This window comes from Plecotus auritus, assembly GCF_963455305.1.
Source record: "Plecotus auritus genome assembly, chromosome: 6".
Lineage (NCBI taxonomy): Eukaryota > Metazoa > Chordata > Mammalia > Chiroptera > Vespertilionidae > Plecotus > Plecotus auritus.
The window spans coordinates 137,002,958-137,021,340 of NC_137773.1; the positions used below are offsets into that span (position 1 = coordinate 137,002,958).

The 18,383-nt window shown below is 43.0% G+C and overlaps 1 pseudogene across 1 annotated transcript; it reads right to left on the reverse strand.

Moving 5' to 3' along the window:
- Positions 1–3,117: 3,117 nt before the first annotated feature.
- LOC308251282 (large ribosomal subunit protein uL22-like) lies at positions 3,118–3,682 on the reverse strand (annotated as a pseudogene). Its single transcript has one exon. The product of its transcript is annotated as a large ribosomal subunit protein uL22-like (transcript).
- Between the last annotated feature and the right edge of the window lie 14,701 nt (positions 3,683–18,383).

Genomic DNA, 18,383 nt, shown 5'->3' on the forward strand with positions numbered 1-18,383 from the left:
TGTTTAAAAGAGGCTATACTGTTGCTAATTATTTCTAATAATGAAATTATTATAGGAGCTGTCTGTTTAAAAGACGATTAAATTACCCATTATCTGATGATCAGTTGGAAGGGAGAAAGTTGGAAGGGAATAAGTTTGTTTTCTGGGGAAATTTCAGAATATATTTCTTTTCCTGCTCCGTGGGTACCTAATGTAGAAAATTTAAAATGATTAGCTGGAACTGTGGCTTGTAATGACAAATTAATATCAGGCAAGATTTGTACTAGATAAATTACCTAGCTATGAATCCAGATGATTTAAAAGTAAATTAATCGCGTTAGGATTGCAATGCCAATGGAAAGAGGCTTGGTGACATGGATCAACACTGGCCTCAGGCAAGTCATTGGCTGTCTAGTAAACAACTCCTGTGCCCTGTACAGATAGTTCATTCCAGCAAGAGACTTCCGAGTCCAGTGTGAGTTATTGACCTCGTATAGACCTGGCCCCCGGGTACTTCTTTAAATTTAGCTCTATCTGAGAGTAACTGGGTCCTGATATCTAAGTGCCATTGAGTAGCCTACGTGAAATGGCGTGCGGCATGAGAGCATTAGCACATGACAAACTGTATATCAACCAACCTTCTATTATTACCTCTTTTCCCACTTAAGGTTTAGCGACTGGGACTGAGGTGAAATTAAACTGACCTTTCACCCCAAGACTTCTCTTTGCAGTAAAGTTAAGGCATAGTGATGGGCAAGATGATCTATCATTAGGATAGTAATCAAGGGACATGAAGGAGATACGCAATTTTTCTTTTTAAAAATATTTTTATTGATTTTAGAGAGGAAGGGAGAGGGAGAGAGAGAAACATTGATGTGAGAGAGAGAAAAATCAATCAGTTGCTTCCTGTACATGCACCAACTGGGGCTCGAACCCACAGCCTGGGCATGTGCCCTGACTGAAATTGAACCAGTGACCTTTCAGTTCACAGGATGAAGCTCAACCAACTGAGCCACACTGGCAGGGCAGAGATATGTGTGTTTCAATATGCTAGTTCCTCACGCAGAGTGCTCTGTCTGATGAGGCACACTCTTCTGAGCCCTGGCTTCACTGCCAGTCCTTCGCCACCTGCGTTAGAATCAGCCTGGGAGCATGTGAGCTGTGCAGACTCTGGAGTCCTGTGTCAGACGTGCTGGGTTGGAATCACCATGGGGGAGGGCTCAGGAGTCTGCATGGGAACAGGTATGCATATGGGGAACAAGTTAGTCTTCCTCCACTAAATTCTCATTTATCTCCTTCATCTGCATGTGACCCACGTGGGAGAAGGTTTAATTCCTCTTACATTTCCAGTGAGTCCTACAGAGTTGGGACTAATGATGCTGTTGACTGAATGAATGCATGAGTGCATTTCTACTTCATTTGCTTCTTTCACTGACCATGGATGTGATATAATGAGATTATGCTTTTGGTTTTAAACAGCAATGTAACATAGGGGAAAAGAGTAAAATTAGCCCATTTTAGGAAAGACACTTCAAATTTGAAAACATGACATGTTAAATAGGCTGGCCTTTTTTTTTTTTTTTTAAGTGCAGTTAGGTGAAATAGCACAGTCTGGCACAAAATAGATCTTCAATAAATATTTGTTGAATAAATAAGTGAATTAGTAGATTATGCCTGTTACTAAGTGGTAGTTTTCTGGGGTTTTGAGCACTTTCATAGGGGGTATGGTACTATAGGCTGAATGTCTGTGTTCTCTTAAAATTCATATGTTGAAGCCCTGAAACCCAGTGCAATAGAATTTAGAGGTGGGACTTTGGGAGGTGATTAGGTGTAGACCAGGTCATGAGGGTGGGGAGCCATGATGGTATTGGTGACTTTATAGGAAGAGAGATGATCTCTCTCTGCCACGTGAGGAGAGAACAAGCAAACCAGGAAGAGAGCCCTCATAAGCAACCAAATCAGCTAGCACCTGGTCAGACCGTGCCTCAAGAATCAAAACATTAGCCTCCAGGAGCATAAACAATAGATATCTGTTCCTTAAGCCACCCAGTCAATGGTGTTTTGTTATAGCAGCCTGAGCTTACACGTGACCATGGGTAAGAAAGGGTTTTCTGGAAAGATAACATCACCCATCAGGGTATGGGTCTGCTTTCTTCCTTAATCTTCAGAGTCCTGTCCTATAGCAGGGCCTAAATAGATGGTTATTGAAAGAATGACTGCGATAAGGCTTCAGCCCAAAGGAGCAACTGCAGCATGGCAGATTTCTACATTGGAATGACAGGGCACACTGTGAGGAGCAGGTCAACTCTGCGCCCTCAGAGCTGACCTGCTTGCTCAGAGCTCTGACCCAGCCCTGCTTCCAGTGGTGAGACTTGGGACAGACTCTGTCCAGGTTCCTTTGAAGGTGAGAGAGGACTTGAAAGAGAGAGGGGATGTGGTGTGAAGGATGAGACAGGCCAGGTGGACTTCATAGCCACTCTACTGTGTGTGAGCTTTGGGGACGTGTGGCTCCAGCAGTCACAGAGCTCTTTGTAGCCTTCCTCCTGGGACTCATGTGTGAGGGGAAGCAGTTGACTCTGACGATACGGGGCCAACCTCTACAAGAAGCAGGTTAATTAAGGTGGTTGGACAGCCAAGGAGCACAGACAAGGAAATAGTTTGGAGTAAAACGTGAGCAGATCTGTTTTGGAGACATACCACCTTCGGCAAATTCTCAAGTCACCCCAGCGAGTCAGTGTTGGTCTGTTCATCTACAAAATTGGGCTGATCATGGGGTGGCATCTGTCACCTGTGATTGTGGAATACTTGGGATAATGTACATGGAAACACTGTATATTAATGTCCTATATCAGTGCTAACTTATTCTGTTTACTTTCTGGCTGTGTTCCGTTCAGTTCAACAATGGCCTAGTGTATGGTAGACACTGTATGTAGGAAAAAGTTGGATGTGCTGGTATCTAATTACTTTCTAAAAAATAGAATAGATAAATGAGTGTTTTAAGAAGAGAACCAGCAGATAATGATGGGGGTTCAAAGGCAGAGAAAAAACAGCCTTTCTATTTTTGAGAGGAGTTGAAATGCTTCATCGAGGAGAAGACTGGATAGGATTTTTTTTTTTTAACTTTTATTTAGATTTATTTTATGCTGAATTTACTCCCGGGCCATAAATTTTGTTTCCTCAGTTTCGTCTGAGATACCTTTTTCTTCTGTGCAACCTCCTCTTCTGGTTTAGGAACAATCTGCTCCTTTTCAGTACTGATCATCTCAATGTGGCAGGGAGAGCTCATGTATGGGTTAATCTGCCCATGAGCTCTGTAGGTTCTACGCCGCATCTTGGGCCCTTTGTTCACCTGAATGTGCTCAATGACCAGAGAGTCTGCATCTAAACCCTTAAGTTCAGCATTGCTCTCGGCATTTTTCAGCATGTGCAGCAAAAATTCAGCACTCTTTTTGGGCCACCGACCCTGTGTCCAGCCCCACTGTTTTGCCTGGACACACCTACCAACGCCACCATTGTAACGACAGAACGGCACACACTGCTTCTTTAAAGTAAAGTCCTTCAGATACTTGGTGGCTTTCTGAATATGCATGCCCTTGATGGCCTGGGCAGTTTCACGTGTGTTCTTGAAGTGAACACAGAGATTGGAGCCTCTTGATTTGCATGATTTTGTGGGATTTTCTAGGTCTAGCGAATAGCAAACCATTTTCAGAGGTCACCTATTGCCACTTTGGGGAAGAGCTGGATAGGATTTTTATGGGCTGAGATATGGAAGAAGAAATTTCCGGGGAAGGGACCATCAACAAACAAGACCAGGCAATCAAAAAATGATGGAGTAAAACTTGAGAGTGGCAAGAAATCCATGTAGGATATTGATGTGGGGGCAGCAGGAGATGAGATGGGAAAGGTAGCCAGAGTCAGACGGTGCAGGTGGAGACCTGATTTGGCAGGTAAAGGGGATCATTACAGGCAGTTGGGGAAGGATGTTGGGCTATGTAAGAACAGGGTTTGAGAAGAGTCAAAAGATCAAGTATAACTACCATTGTGACTAACATTATTACTAGACATGTAAAGACTATCAAACAATTATTTTTTAAGTTTAACATCAATTTGTGGGATAGCTGTCTGCCTTTGATGTTGGAGGCATCTCATCCTTGAAGAGTCGTTGTTAAGTGCTGTAGGCGGAGGCAAGCATCAAAGGCAGGAGTAGATGCCCATTTGCACTTAGGTGCCTGAGTTTATTTCTTTTTCTCCAGCAAACACAATTTTATTTAAGACTCTAATAAATGTAACAAAAGAAACTTCACTCAAGGAAGGAATATGCACAGTTGTTACCTCCCTTCTGGGAGGGCTCATTTCTTCCCTCCAGAGGTAAAGGAGCATTTGACTCCATGAGAGTATTTGTAGCATTTTTGTTAGGATTTTTGCTGAAACTGAAAGCTATATTGTTTACAGGTTTTGCATGGCAGAGGATCAAACTCTTTTGGGGCATTTTTTTTTTCCTGACTTACGGTTTTGCTCCAACTCTTGGGTGTGTTGCTGACACTCTTGGTGAAAATTCCAAAGTGGAGGCAGCTTCACTCCCTCGTTAATCTGGCCGTTTAATGCAAGGGCTAATGATGTGATAATGTGACCACACTGCAACTGTTAAGCCATATGGCACCTGCTTGCTGTTATTTATGGTGAAGGTATTTATGCTTTTAGGTTCCTGCAGCACCGAGCTACCTCTGAAATGATGCTCCAAAGCACTTTCAGAGGCAGTGGGTGGTACTTCATGCCCTAATCCAACATCCTTGGGCCCAGTCTGTGACGGTGGGGAAAATCAGCACCCAGGATATGTCTGAAGTGAGATGCAGCATGTATTTGCAATGACACAGAGCAGGAGAGAAATGTAAGGACTCACCTAGAGTAGTGGTCGGCAAACTCATTTGTCAACAGAGCCGCAGTTTGCCGACCACTGACCTAGAGGCAAAGTGAGACTGCGAGGCTGTCACCCAGAGCTCTTTTGTGGAAAAGAGATTGAAAATGATATTTTCTTGGCTTCTCTTTATGTGGATGGATTTGGCTTAAACAAACAATCTTGAGAATTGAAAGTGCCAGGTTAAAAAATATTATATATGGGCTACATTTTTATATTAGTAATAAAAATGAGAGGTGTTATGCATCAAACTTTTTATATGCTAGACACAGCAACTTTACTGGCAGGCAAATACGTGCCCGTGTGCCCTTCCATGAGAGACATGGAAACATCCCTGTAAGTGAGATATGAGAAGAGACATCTTTACCAGACTCCCCCTTCCCCACAGTGAGTGTCATATATGCTGCATCCCTTGGATCATTTACATACATATGTCCTGCCATATGCATCACTTCCCCATGATGGGAGGTGGTGCCCAGAGTGGATTGTTCATCTTCATAGGGCTGAAAGCAGAACTATTGGACAGATGATATGGCATGGATGCAGAACAAAGGGTTCAGCTGTCAGTGGACACCAGGATGGTCTTATCAGTGCTTATCTGATGGCAAAAACCTTCCTGGTTCTCGGGAGCAGTGATTCTCATCTAGAGGAGCTATTTTACCTCCAACCCAGGGGACTGTTGGCATGTCTGGGAGCATTTTTGATTGTTCCAGCTGGTGGGGGATGCTACTGGTCTCCAGTGGGTAGAGGCCAGGGACATCACTGTACATTCTACAATGGACAAGACAGCCCCTTCTCTCCCCCACAATCCTTCCTCAAATGTTGATGTTGATTAGACCAGCTCTAGAGTGAGCCTGATGCTGGATTCCTTGCAAGAGGAAGGATTGGCCAGCAGGGTCCTCTTTCCCATCCTTCTCCAATGCAGCATTTAGCATCTCTTCTAAATAAACGTCACACAGTATTTAAAGGAATTATTTGAAGAAACACCAATTAACTAGCCTGTACAGGATGCCACTGTATCTTGGGCCATTACTGGCTAGGCATTGTGTATGTGGCGATTGCTCAGAACATTTTTTAAACTGAATTTATTGTGGTGACTTTGGTTAATAAAAGTATATAGTTTTCAAATGTACAATTCTATAATACATCATCTGTATAGTGTATTGTGTATTTACCACCCCAAGTCAAGTCTCCTTCCATCACCAGTTATCCTTCCTTTACCTTCTTCTACTCCCCTCCCCGCCCACCTCCCTTTCTCTCTGGTAATCACCATACTATTGTCTGTTTCTATGAACTTTTTTGTTTTGTTTTACTTAATCTCTTCATCTTTTTCACCAAGTCCCCCTTCTGTCAGCTGTAAGTCTGTTCTCTGAGTCTGTTTCTATTTTGTTAGTTATTTTGTTCATTAGATTCCACACATAAGTAAAATCATATGGTACTTGTCTTTGTATGACTGGCTAATTACACTTAGCATAATACTGAGCAGGTCCATGTATGCTGTTGCAAAAAGTAAGATTTCCTTCTTTTTTTTTTTTATAGCCTAGTAGTAGTTCACTGTGTATATGTACCACAGCTTTTTTTTTTTTTTAAATGTATTTTTATTGATTTCAGAGAGGAAGGAAGAAGGAGAGAGAAATAGAAACATCAATGATGAGAGAGAATCATTGATCAGCTGCTTCTTGCATGCCCCCCACTGGGGGATGGAGCCTGCAACCTGAGCATGTGCCCTTGACAGGAATCGAACCTGGGACCCTTCAGTCCGTAGGCCGCTGCTCTATCCACTGAGCCAAATCGGCCAGGACACCACAGCTTTTTTATCCACTCATCTACTGATTTTACTTCAGGGTATGAATAGATTGCCAAGAGGTGGAATACATTGGATATGGGGGGAGTATATGGTAGAATGAGAGAAGATGGGAAGGCTAAACTCAGCCCTCCACCTCTCCCTGCATTAAAGGGTTCCTGTTATATAGTCCAATGTCTTAGCTATTGCTCCTCGAAGTCTGATCTCCAAACTAGCATGCAGCATCAACATTACATAGGAACTTGTTAGAAATGAAAATTATCTTCCAGGTTCCCCTGAATCAGAAACTCTGCGGATGGGTTCAAAGTTTGCTGGGACCCCTGCCCAGGCTGAGGCTGAGAATGGCTGCTCTAATTAACCCCCTTCTCAAGTTACTGAAGTTTGATCACTGAGTACTTCGCAGGTTGCCAACCCCTGTGAGGCAAGCGTGCAGTACTTCTATTGTGATGGTTAAAACTGGAATGGATTTTTCTGGGATTGTCTGGGACCTAATCCTTTTGTTAAAAAACAACATCAGCCCCCTGTTTGGTTTATGATAATTTCTGAAACTTCTTTATTAGGGCTCAGCTTCTTATAATGACTGATGGCAGAGCTTCTTTCTCATTGTGAATTCATTTTTATGCAAATGCCTCCAGCCTCCAGAAAGATACAGCACAAGAATGGATTTGTCTTCCGAGTTCTAAGGCATAGGGATTGTCAAGGTTTTTCTTTCATTTGCAGAAAGTTTAGGCCTTTTCATGTTTCTTTCCCCCACACCTGTCTTCTAACAGGCATTATTCCATAACTCAGACTTTTCAGGTTGATGATATTGTGACTATTTTGAAAATCTCCACCTTTGTCAAGTTATTCATTCATTTCACAAATATTTATGAAACTGAACTCTATGCGGGGCACTCAGCTGGATGCTGGAATCCATTGCTGAGCAAAACGGAGATGGTGCTTGCCCTCATGGAGCACACCAGCTGGTGGGGACAGATGCTCAAGACTCATACAAGTAATTAGGACTTTGGGAAATGCTATGAAAGAAGCACAGGAAGCTTCTGTGCTTTGAGAGAGGACACAATATAAATAAAACCTGGTCAGGAAATGTGTCTGTGTGCTTGACATTTGAATAGACATTTTAGCAGATGAGAACAAATTAACAAGGCAAAGGTAGGTGGGAAAGGGGAGGTATGAATGTGTGTTCAGGTCTTCAAGAGTAATTCTGATACTTTGGCTTGAAGGTACCAATGGAATATTCAAAACTATATACCCCATAGGCAATTGGAACCCTATCTGATGTTCTGGGATAGATCTGGCCTGGTAATATTGATCGGGAAGATTTCAGCATGTAGATAATATAGAAAGTTTAGAGAGTTGATGAGAACATTGAGAAAGAATGAGTCAATTGAGATAAAAAACAATGGTATGAATGAAACATGCATAATGCTGGCATTTAAAGGAGGGAAAAAATAAGAGACGTGGGAAGGTGACTGAGAAACAGCAGCTAGAGAGGCAGAAGGAAAACAGGAGGGGGTGTGGGTGCCTTAACCAATGCTCTGCTGCTTCCTCCTACCTCTGACTTGTCCTTGGTCACGTATTTTGTTCAAGGAAACAGCTGTCAAGGAAAATGGGGACAGAGTTGTATTCATTATGTTAGCAACAAGGACCTCATTGATAACCTTGGCAAGAATATTCCCAGTAGAATCTTTTTATTTAATACTTTCTATTATGGAAGTTTTTATATGTACATAAAACTGATAGGATAGTATAATAAACTAGAGACCCAATGCACAAAATTCGTGCAAGAGTAGGCCTTCCGTCCCCCGGCTGCTGACACTGGCTTTTCTTTGGCACCCCGGACCTGGGCTTGCTTCCATCTGGCCGCTGGCTGGCACCTGGGACCCAGGCTGCCCTCTGGCCCCGGCTTTGTCTGGAAGGACGTCCATCTAATTAGCATATTACCCTTTTATTATTATAGAATAGCGGCCCGGTGTATGAAATTCGTGCAGGGGGTGTGTGTCCCTCAGACCAGCCTGCACCTTCTCCAATGTGGGACATCCTCTCACAATCCAGGACTGCTGGCTCCCAACCGCTTGCCTGCCTGCCTGCCTGCCAGCCTGATCACCCCCTAACCACTCCCCTGCCAGCCTGATCGACGCCTGACTGCTCCCCTGCTGGCCCAATTGCCCCTAACTGCCCTCCCCTGCCAGCCTGGTCACCCCTAACTGCCCTCCCCTGCCGTCCTGGTCACCCCTAACTGTCATCCCCTGCAGGCCCAGTCACCCCTAACTGCCCTCCCTTGCCAGCCTGGTCGCCCCTAACTGCCCTCCCCTGCAGGCCTGGTTGCCCACAACTGCCCTCTCCTGCAGGCCTGGTCATCCCTAACTGTCTTCCCCTTCAGGCCTGGTTGCCCCCAACAGTCCTACCCTGCTGGCCTGGTCACCCCTAACTTCCCTCCCTTGCCAGCCTGGTCACCCCTAATTGCCCTCCCCTACTGGCCTGGTTGCCCACTACTGCCCTCCCCTGTAGGCCTGGTCAACCCTAACTGTCCTTCCCTGCAGGGCTGGTTGCCCCCAATTGCCCTCTCTTGCTGGCCCGGTCACCCCTAACTTCCCTCCCTTGCCAGCCTGGCCGCCCCCAACTGCCCTCCCCTGCTGGCCCGGTCACCCCTAACTGCTCTCCCTTGCCAGCCTGGTCGCCTGCAACTGCCCTCCCCTATAGGTCTGGCCGCTCTCAACTGCCCTCCCCTGCCAGCCTAGTTGCCCCTAACTACTTTCCCCTGCAGGGCTGGTTGCCCCTAACTTCTCTCCCCTACAGGGCTGGTTCTCCCCAACTGCACTCCCCTGCAGGCCTGGTCCCACCCAACGACCCTCCCCTGCAGGCCTGGTCACCCTCAATTGCCCTCCCCTGCAGGCCTGGTCCCCCCAACTGCCCTCTCCTGCAGGCCAGGTTGCCCCCAACTGTCCTCCCCTGCAGACCTTGTCCCTCCCAAGTGCCCTCCCCTGCAGGCCTGGTCACCCCTAACTGCCCTCCCCTGCTGGCCTGGTCACCCCCAACTGCCCTCCCCTATAGGCCTGGTCCCCCCAACTTCCCTCCCCTGCAGGCCTGGTCCCTACCAACTGTCCTCCCCTGCTGGCCATCTTGTGGTGGTCATCTTGTGTCCACATGGGGTGGCCATCTTTGACCACATGGGGGCAGCCATCTTGTATGTTGGAGTGATGGTAAATTTGCATATTACCTCTTTATTATATAGGATGCCCACAAACCTATAATCTAGCCACAACCATGATCATCATTTTTGCATTCTTTTGAGTCCTATTATTGTATCTTTTTAAAATACGTTTTTATTAATTTTAGAGAGAAAGGGAGAAGGATAGAGAGATAGAAACATTGATGAGAGAGAAACATCATCTATCTGCTACCTCCTACATGCCCCTACTGGGGATCAAGCCCACAACCCGGGCATGTGCCTTGACAGGAATTGAACCAGTGACCTTTTGGTTAATAGGTCGACACTCAATCCCTGAGCCACATGGGCTGGGCTATTTTATCTTTTTCACATTAGTTTCTAACATAGGGCCTGACACACTGGAAGCAGTCAGTAAATATTTGTGGAATAAGTAAATGAATAAATATGAGTCAAAAGATGTAGTGTACTGTGTAGAGATGCATTGCTCCCCTCAAAAAGGTTATAGTCTGGTGGATTGGAGCAGACATAAGGCCACGGAGTTAGGTCCAAACAAGCAAGGGATGTGGATTTCTGTGCTGTTGTAACAGATCCAAGGAACCTTTGTATGTTCAATTCACTCTTCACTCCTATAAGTGAGGAGCAATGGAACCAGCCCAGTCTGAGTTGGATTTCAGTTCTGACTCCACCCTTGCCCTGCTGTGAGATTTTGGGTTAATCATTTAACTTCTCTGAGCCTCAGTATCATCATAAAATTTTCATGGCAAAATGAAAAAAAATTAATCCTTTAGAATTCATTTAATCAACTTTTAAAGGAAAACCTTTTCAGTCAGTTTGAGATAAAATGAAATATTTGAAATATCGTTCAGTTTTACATATTGTTTTGTTCTCTTGGATGAATAGTTTGAGGCAATGTCTTTAACTCCATTCATTCATCTTTTCATTGCTTATTAAATAGAGGAAATGACATGGATAATTAGAAGTGGAATTACAGCACCCAGCACAGAGTCTGAAATATGGCCGTGCTCATTGAGTGGGAGCTCTCATCATCATGTATCAGTCTATTCTCCAGGAAGAATTCTCTGTTTTTCTAGTCCAGGCTTATTGTTCCCTCCTTTTACCAAACACACTTTCTTTCATGTACATTTACATCACGCACTCATTTTCCCTTCTCACCGTTCTATATTTTATTCTTCTTGCTTTGGAATGCTGTTGGAATAAACAGGTAAACTTAGCTTCGGTTTGCTTAAGGACTTTCCCATGCAGATCTACCAAATCAAACCTGACTTTCTGTCCTGGCATTCAGGGCTTTTGCAAGCAACTGCCAACACCCCTCCCCCAGTCTTTCTAGTCTGATTTCTCACTACTCCTGAACATGCCTGTGAATGCACGTTTGTGGGTCCTTTGTAATAATCATCTTCCCACTCAAAACCATCTTTCTGCTCACTAACAGTCTTTACCATGGAAACCCTACCTCCTCCATGAATATTTGCCAACTTTCCCACAACTGAATATAGTAGTTCCCACCGCTGATCTGTCTGTGGCACTCTTGTCAGCTCTCCTTGAATTTGCCATATTTTCCTTTAAATGTGTTTATCATCCTATCTTATGTAAATGTTCTCAGCATTAAATACTGAGATGGAGATGATGTGCCTGGAAGTACTTAGTAAAGAATAAAGACACACAAATAGAAGGTATAACAACATTTATTCAGCAATAATCATGTGTCTCATCAATAAATGCTAGGCATGCGCTTTCTCATTTAATCTTTATAACATGAGATGTGTACAAATAGCACCTGTATTTTTTTTTATAGGCAAGGAGACAGAAATCGGGAGATATTAGGTATTTTGTCTGAGCTCACACAACTAGTAAACAGCAAAACTAGGATTCAGACTTGGGTCTGTCTGACTCCAGGGTCTCAGTACTTAAAACCATTATATTGGTTTTAGAAATCATAGTAAGTACAACTTTGCCTCAGATGAGCTAAATGACCTTTCTGTTAAAAGAAACATATATATCCTCCTATAATTATAGTGAGGTTAGGCTCCTTTTTATCCTAAATATCTTCTCATCTGCTGTAATTATCTACTTTTCATTGCTAGTGAAGACCTGGCTAAATGAAGACATTTGTTGCTACTGAAATGGAAATGAACCTGTGTTAAAATTATGGCAAAGCACCTAGACCAGGTCTGGAGACGAAACCTTTAATATAAACATCTTAGATTACTTCACTTCAGAGAATTTTCAACTTGAATTTCACTATTGGAGTTTATAAAAGAGCTGATCAGTGCTCCAGCCATTAAAAGCAAAACACTGTATTTGCATGTGGGCTTTCTTTTTTTGTTCACAGCTCATTTATGACTTTTTTGGGAGTTGGGGTGGGGATTGGGGAGGAGGGATGGTAATTGGGGACATACATAGTTACCTCAGGAATGGTTCTCTCAATCTCGGTTAGTGTTATGTCCATGGGTGAAAATTTCTACCCATTTATTTATTAACATAGATATTTCCTTAGACTAGGTTCCCCAAAATAGAATTACCAGGTCAAAATCTATGAACCTTTGAAATGGCATTTATTTTTCAAGTACTTTGTAAAGTTGTTCTCCAAATGGTCATGGGTAGTCATTACTGCAGCTCACCAATGGATGGTCCCACACTCTCTTTGAAGCCCTGTCTTGCTTTGTGTGGGGCCATGTGATGAGTTCTAGCCAATGGGTTGTGAGCCTAAGTGAGATGTATCATTTCTGCGATGAAACATTTAATGGCCAGTGAGAGATCTTCCAAGACACGTTTTCCTCTGCCTGGGGACTGGCAATGTTGCTCTATCAAACTAGATGCTAGAGGAAGAACCATGTAGAAGAGAGACCCCCAGTAGCTGACTCATAATGGTCCTGGAATGTGGGGGAAGGAATAAACGTGTTAGGAGAAGCCACTGAAATGCAGGTTAGGTACTGTGACATACCTAGTTTATCTTGATCATTATCATGTTGTATAATTTATAATGCCGCTGCTTACATTTAAAAAATAATTTTTAAAACTAGGTATTAAGTTGGTATAATTAAAGTACAATCTGCATAGACTCTTCTCCAACCTTATCCCCTGCTCAGCTGCCTGCCCTCTACCTATGAGTCTGTTGGTTTGTTTTATTTTTAAAGAACAACCTTTTGGGATGTTTTGGAATGCATTTATTGATTCTGTTGTTTTCTGTTTATATAATTAATCTGGCTTTTAATGTTTGTTATTTCCTTTTTTCTTTATATATTAAAATTTTTAGTCATTTGTTTGATGTATAATTTTGCATTCTCTATTTCTTTTTTTTAATTTAAAATTTGTTTTTTTATTATAGGTTTTGGTAAGAATGAATATTTTAGAAGGGCAGAGAGCTTAAATGAATAATGTTCTTTTTTTTTTACATTTTAATTTCTTTATTGGTTAAGGTATTACATATTTGTCCTCATCCCCCCATTACCTCCCCCCCCACCCCGACTCCTGCCCTCACCCCCCTGTTGTCTGTGTCCATCGGTTAGGCTTATATGCATGCATACAAGTCCTTTGGTTGATATCTCCCCTTTACCCCCACCCTCCCCTACCTTCCCCCTGAGGTTTGATAGTCTGATCAATGCTTCCCTCTCTCTGGATCTGTTTTTGATAATTAGTTTATGTTCATTATTTCCCATAGATGAGTTAGATCATGTGGTATTTATCTTTCTCTGACTGGCTTATTTCACTTAGTATAATGCTCTCCAGGTCCACCATGTTGTTGCAAATGGTAGGAATTCCTTCTTTTTTAGTGCAGCATAGTATTCCATTGTGTAGATGTACCACAGTTTTTTAATCCACTCATGTGCTGATGGGCACTTAGGCTGTTTCCAAATATTAGCTATGGTGAATTGTACTGCTATGAACATAGGGGTGCATATATTCTTTCTGATTCATGTTTCTAGCTTCTTGGGATATATTACTAGAAGTGGGATCACTGGGTCAAATGGAGTTCTATTTTTAGTTTTTTGAGGAAACTTCATACTGTTCTCCACAGTGGCTGCACCAGTCTGCATTCCCACCAGCAGTGCATGAGGGTTCCTTTTTCTCTGCATCCTCGCCAACATTTGTCGTTTGTTGATTTGTTGATGATATCCATTCTGAAAGGTGTGAGATGGTACTGCATTGTCGTTTTGATTTGCATCTCTCGAATAATTAGTGACGTTGAGCATGTTTTCATATGTCTCTTGGCCTTCCTTCTGTCTTCTTTCGAAAAGTTTCTATTTAGGTCCCTTGCCCATTTCTTGATTGGATTGGTTATCTTCCTTTTGTTGAGTTGTATGAGTTCCCTGTAAATGTTGGAGATTAAACCCTTATCAGTGATAACATTGACAAATACGTTGTCCCATGTAGTAGTCTTTCTTGTTGTTTTGTTGATGGTTTCTTTTGCTGTGCAAAAGCTTTTTATTTTGATGTAGTCCCATTTGTTTATTTTCTCTTTGGTTTCCATTGCCCTAGGAGCAGTATCAGTGAAGAAGTTCCTTCGGCATATGTCTGAGATTTTTCTGCCTGTGGATTCCTCTAGTATTTTTATGGTTTCCCATCTTATGTTTAAGTCCTTGATCCATTTTGAGTTTATTTTTGTGTATGGTGTAAGTTGGTGGTCTAGTTTCATTTTTTTGCATGTATCTGTCCAATTTTCCCAACACCATTTATTGAAGAGACTGTCTTGGTTCCATTGTATGTTCATGCCTCCTTTGTCGAATATTAATTGGGCATAGTGGTTTGGGTCGATTTCTGGGTTCTCTATTCTATTCCATTGATCTATATGTCTGTTCTTGTGCCAGTACCAGGCTGTTTTGAGGACAGTGGCTTTGTAATACAGCTTGATATCTGGTATTGAGATTTCACCTACTTGTTCTTCTTTCTCAGGATTGCTGCAGCTATTTGGGGTCTTCTTTTATTCCAGATGAATTTTTGGAGAGTTCGTTCTAGGTCTGTGAAATATGCCATTGGTATTTTAATGGGGATTGCATTGAATCTGTAGATTGCTTTAGGTAGTTTGGACATTTTGATGATGTTGATTCTATCAATCCATGAACACAGTATGTTCTTCCATCTGTTTATATCTTCCTCTATCTCTTTTTTCAGTGTCCTGTAGTTTTTTGCATATAGGTCTTTTACCTCTTTAGTTAAGTTTATTCCTAGGTATCTTAATTTTTTTGGTACGATGATAAATGGGATTGCTTTTTTAGTCTCTCTTTCTGTAAGTTCACTATTGGTATATAGAAATGCCATAGATTTCTTGGCATTAATTTTGTATCCTGCTACATTGCCGAATTCATTTTTGAAGTCTAATAATTTTTTTGATGGAGTCTTTAGGGTTTTCTATGTACAGTATCATGTCCTCTGCGAATAAGGACAGTTTTACTTCTTTTCCAATTTGGATGCCTTTTATTTCTTCTTGTCTGATAGCAATGGCTAGTACTTCCAGTACTATGTCGAACAGGAGTGGTGAGAGTGGGCATCCCTGTATTGTTTCTGTTCTTAGGGAAAATGGCTTTAGTTTTTGTCCATTGAGTGTGATGCTGGCTGTGGGTTTGTCATATATGGCTTTTATGATGTTGAGGTATGATCCTTCTATTCCCACCTTGCTGAGAGTTTTTATCAAGAAAGGGTGTTGGATTTTGTCAAATGCTTTTTCTGCGTCAATTGATATGACTATGTGATTTTTCTCCCTCAATTTGTTAATGGGATGTATCACATTTATTGATTTGCGGATATTGTACCATCCTTGCATCCCTGGGATAAATCCTACTTGGTCATGTTGTATGATCTTTCTGATGTACTGCTGGATCCGATTTGCTAGAATTTTGTTGAGGATTTTGGCATCTATGTTCATGAGGGATATTGACCTGTAATTCTCTTCCATTGTGTTGTCTTTATCTGGTTTTGGTATTAGGGTGATGCTGGCTTCATAGAATGAGCTTGGAAGTGTTCCTTCCTCTTGAATTTTTTGGAATAGTCTGAAGAGGAGAGGTTTTAGGTCTTCCTTGAATGTTTGGTGTAACTCTCCTGTGAAGCCATCTGGCCCTGGGCTTTTGTTGCTGGAAGCTTTTTGATGACTGCTTCAATTTCTTCCATAGTTATTGGCCTATTGAGATTTTTAGAATCTTCCTTATTGAGTTTTGGAAGGTTGTATTTTTCTAGGAATATGTCCATTTCCTCCAGGTTGTCTAGTTTGTTGGAATAGAGTTGTTCATAATATTTTAAAACAATCCTTTGTATTTCTGTGGGGTCTGTTGTTATTTCACCTCTATCATTTCTGACTTTGTTTATTTGGGTCCTCTCACTTTGCTTCTTGGTGAGCCTGGCTAGAGGTTCATCAACCTTGTCCATCCTTTCAAATAACCAGCTCTTGGTTTCATTTATCTTTTGTATTGTTTTTTTTTTGTCTCTATGTCATTTATTTCTGCTCTAATCTTTATTTTTTCCTTCCTTCTGCTCACTGTGAGCTTTTCTTGTTGCTCTCTTTCTAATTCTTTGAGTTGTAGCGTTAGATGATTTACTACCATTTTTTCTTGTTTTTCTGAGGTAGGCCTGTAGAGCTATAAACTTCCCTCTCAGGACTGCTTTCATTGTGTCCCATAGGTTTTGGATTGTTGTGTTTTTATTGTCATTAGTTTCCAGGATGTTTTTAATTTCTTCTTTGATCTCATTGGTAACCCAATCATCAATATTTAATAACATGCTATTCAGCTTCCAAGTGTTTGAGTGTTTTGGATTTCATTCTCTATTTCTTAATGATAAATATACTTAAGGCTTTGAATTTTCCTCTGTGTACTCCTTTAGCTGTATTCTTTTCTTTTTTGGAGAAATTGAGTAGCCTTAGTTTGCATCTCCTCTTTGCCAAAGAGTTGTTTAAGAGCAATTTATTTAATTTTTAAGTGAATGAAACGTATTATTTTCTGTTACTAATTTTTAATGTTCTATATAGTGATTTAAAATACTGCTTGTTTTATTCTAGCATTCAGAATTTAACAAGATATCTTCTGTGACATATATAGTCAGTTTTAATGTTTATTATATTAGTATTTGAAAATAAAGGCAATTTTCTACTTTTAGGAGTTAGCACTAAGTGTTTATCAAAATATCTACTTTATTAGTTTTTGATTAAAGTGTTCTATCCTCTTTCTTATATTTTTTGACTACTTGATGTCATTCATTGACTATAGAGGTTAATTAAATTCTGCTATTTCTGGCATGTGGTTTATTTATTGTTTCATATTATACAACTAGTGGCCCAGTGCATGAAATTCGTGCACTGCAGGGGGCGTGTCCCTCAGCCCAACCTGCACCCTCTTCAATCTGGCACCCCTCGGGAGATGTCTGACTGCCTGTTTAGGCCCAATCCAGGCAGTCGGACATCTCTTTCACAATCTAGGACTGCTGGCTCCCAACTGATCGCCTGCCTGCCTGATTGCCCCTAACCACTTCTGCCTGCCAGCCTGATCACCCCCTAACCACTCCACTGTCAGCTTGATTATGCCTAACTGCTCCCCTGCCAGCCTGATCATCCCCAACTGCCCTCCCCTGACAACCCGGTCACCCCCAAATGCCCTCCCCTGCATATTCCCTCTTTATTAGATAGGGTTTTTTCTTTAGCATATTGGACAGCCCTAACTTGTTTGGCTCAGTGGATGGAGCATCAGCCTGCAGACTCAAGGGTCCCAGGTTCGATTCCGGTCAAGGGCATGTACCTTGGTTGGGGGCACATACCCAGTGGGGAGTGTGCAGGAGGCAGCTGATCGATATCTCTCTCTCATAGATGTTTCTAGCTCTCTATCCCTTTCCCTTCTTCTCTGTAAAAAATCAATAAAATATATATTTTTAAAAAAAGAAACATTTAAGATTCCTCCATATCTGCCTGGCTGGTGTGACTCAGTGGTTGAGACCCCAGGCTGCCATGCCTGACCGGGGATGGCGCCCCGACCAGGCTGAGACCTCAGCCTAGGCTGCCGCCTCAGCCCAGCCAAGCTGAGACCCCAGCCCAGGCTGCCATATGAGCCTGGCTGGGGATGGCACCACGGGGGTGCGCTCCCCGGCCAGGCTGAGACCCCAGCTCAGGCTGTGGTCGGGGATGGCGCCGGGCACTGGTGCCTCCCAGCTGGACACCCTGGGCTGCCGCCGCTGGGCGGGGATCGCTGGGTGGGGGGCGGGCGCCTTGCAGCTGGACACCCTGGAGTGCCGCTGCTGGCCAGGGATCGCGCCGCAGGGGGTGCACCCCGGCCAGCCTGAGACCCCATCCCAGGCTGCTGCCATGGTGGGGGATCGTGCGGCTCGGGTGCGAGGCCCTGCCGGCCTGAGACCCCAGCCCAGGCTGTGGCCGGGGATCGTGCTGGGCGCTGGTGCCTCCCAGCCGACACCCGGGACTGCTGCTGCTGGGCGGACTGGGGGACTCCAGAGGGGCTAAGAGGACTGGGCACCGCCATCTTGTGGCTATGGGCGCTGCCATTTTTGTAGCGGAGTGACGG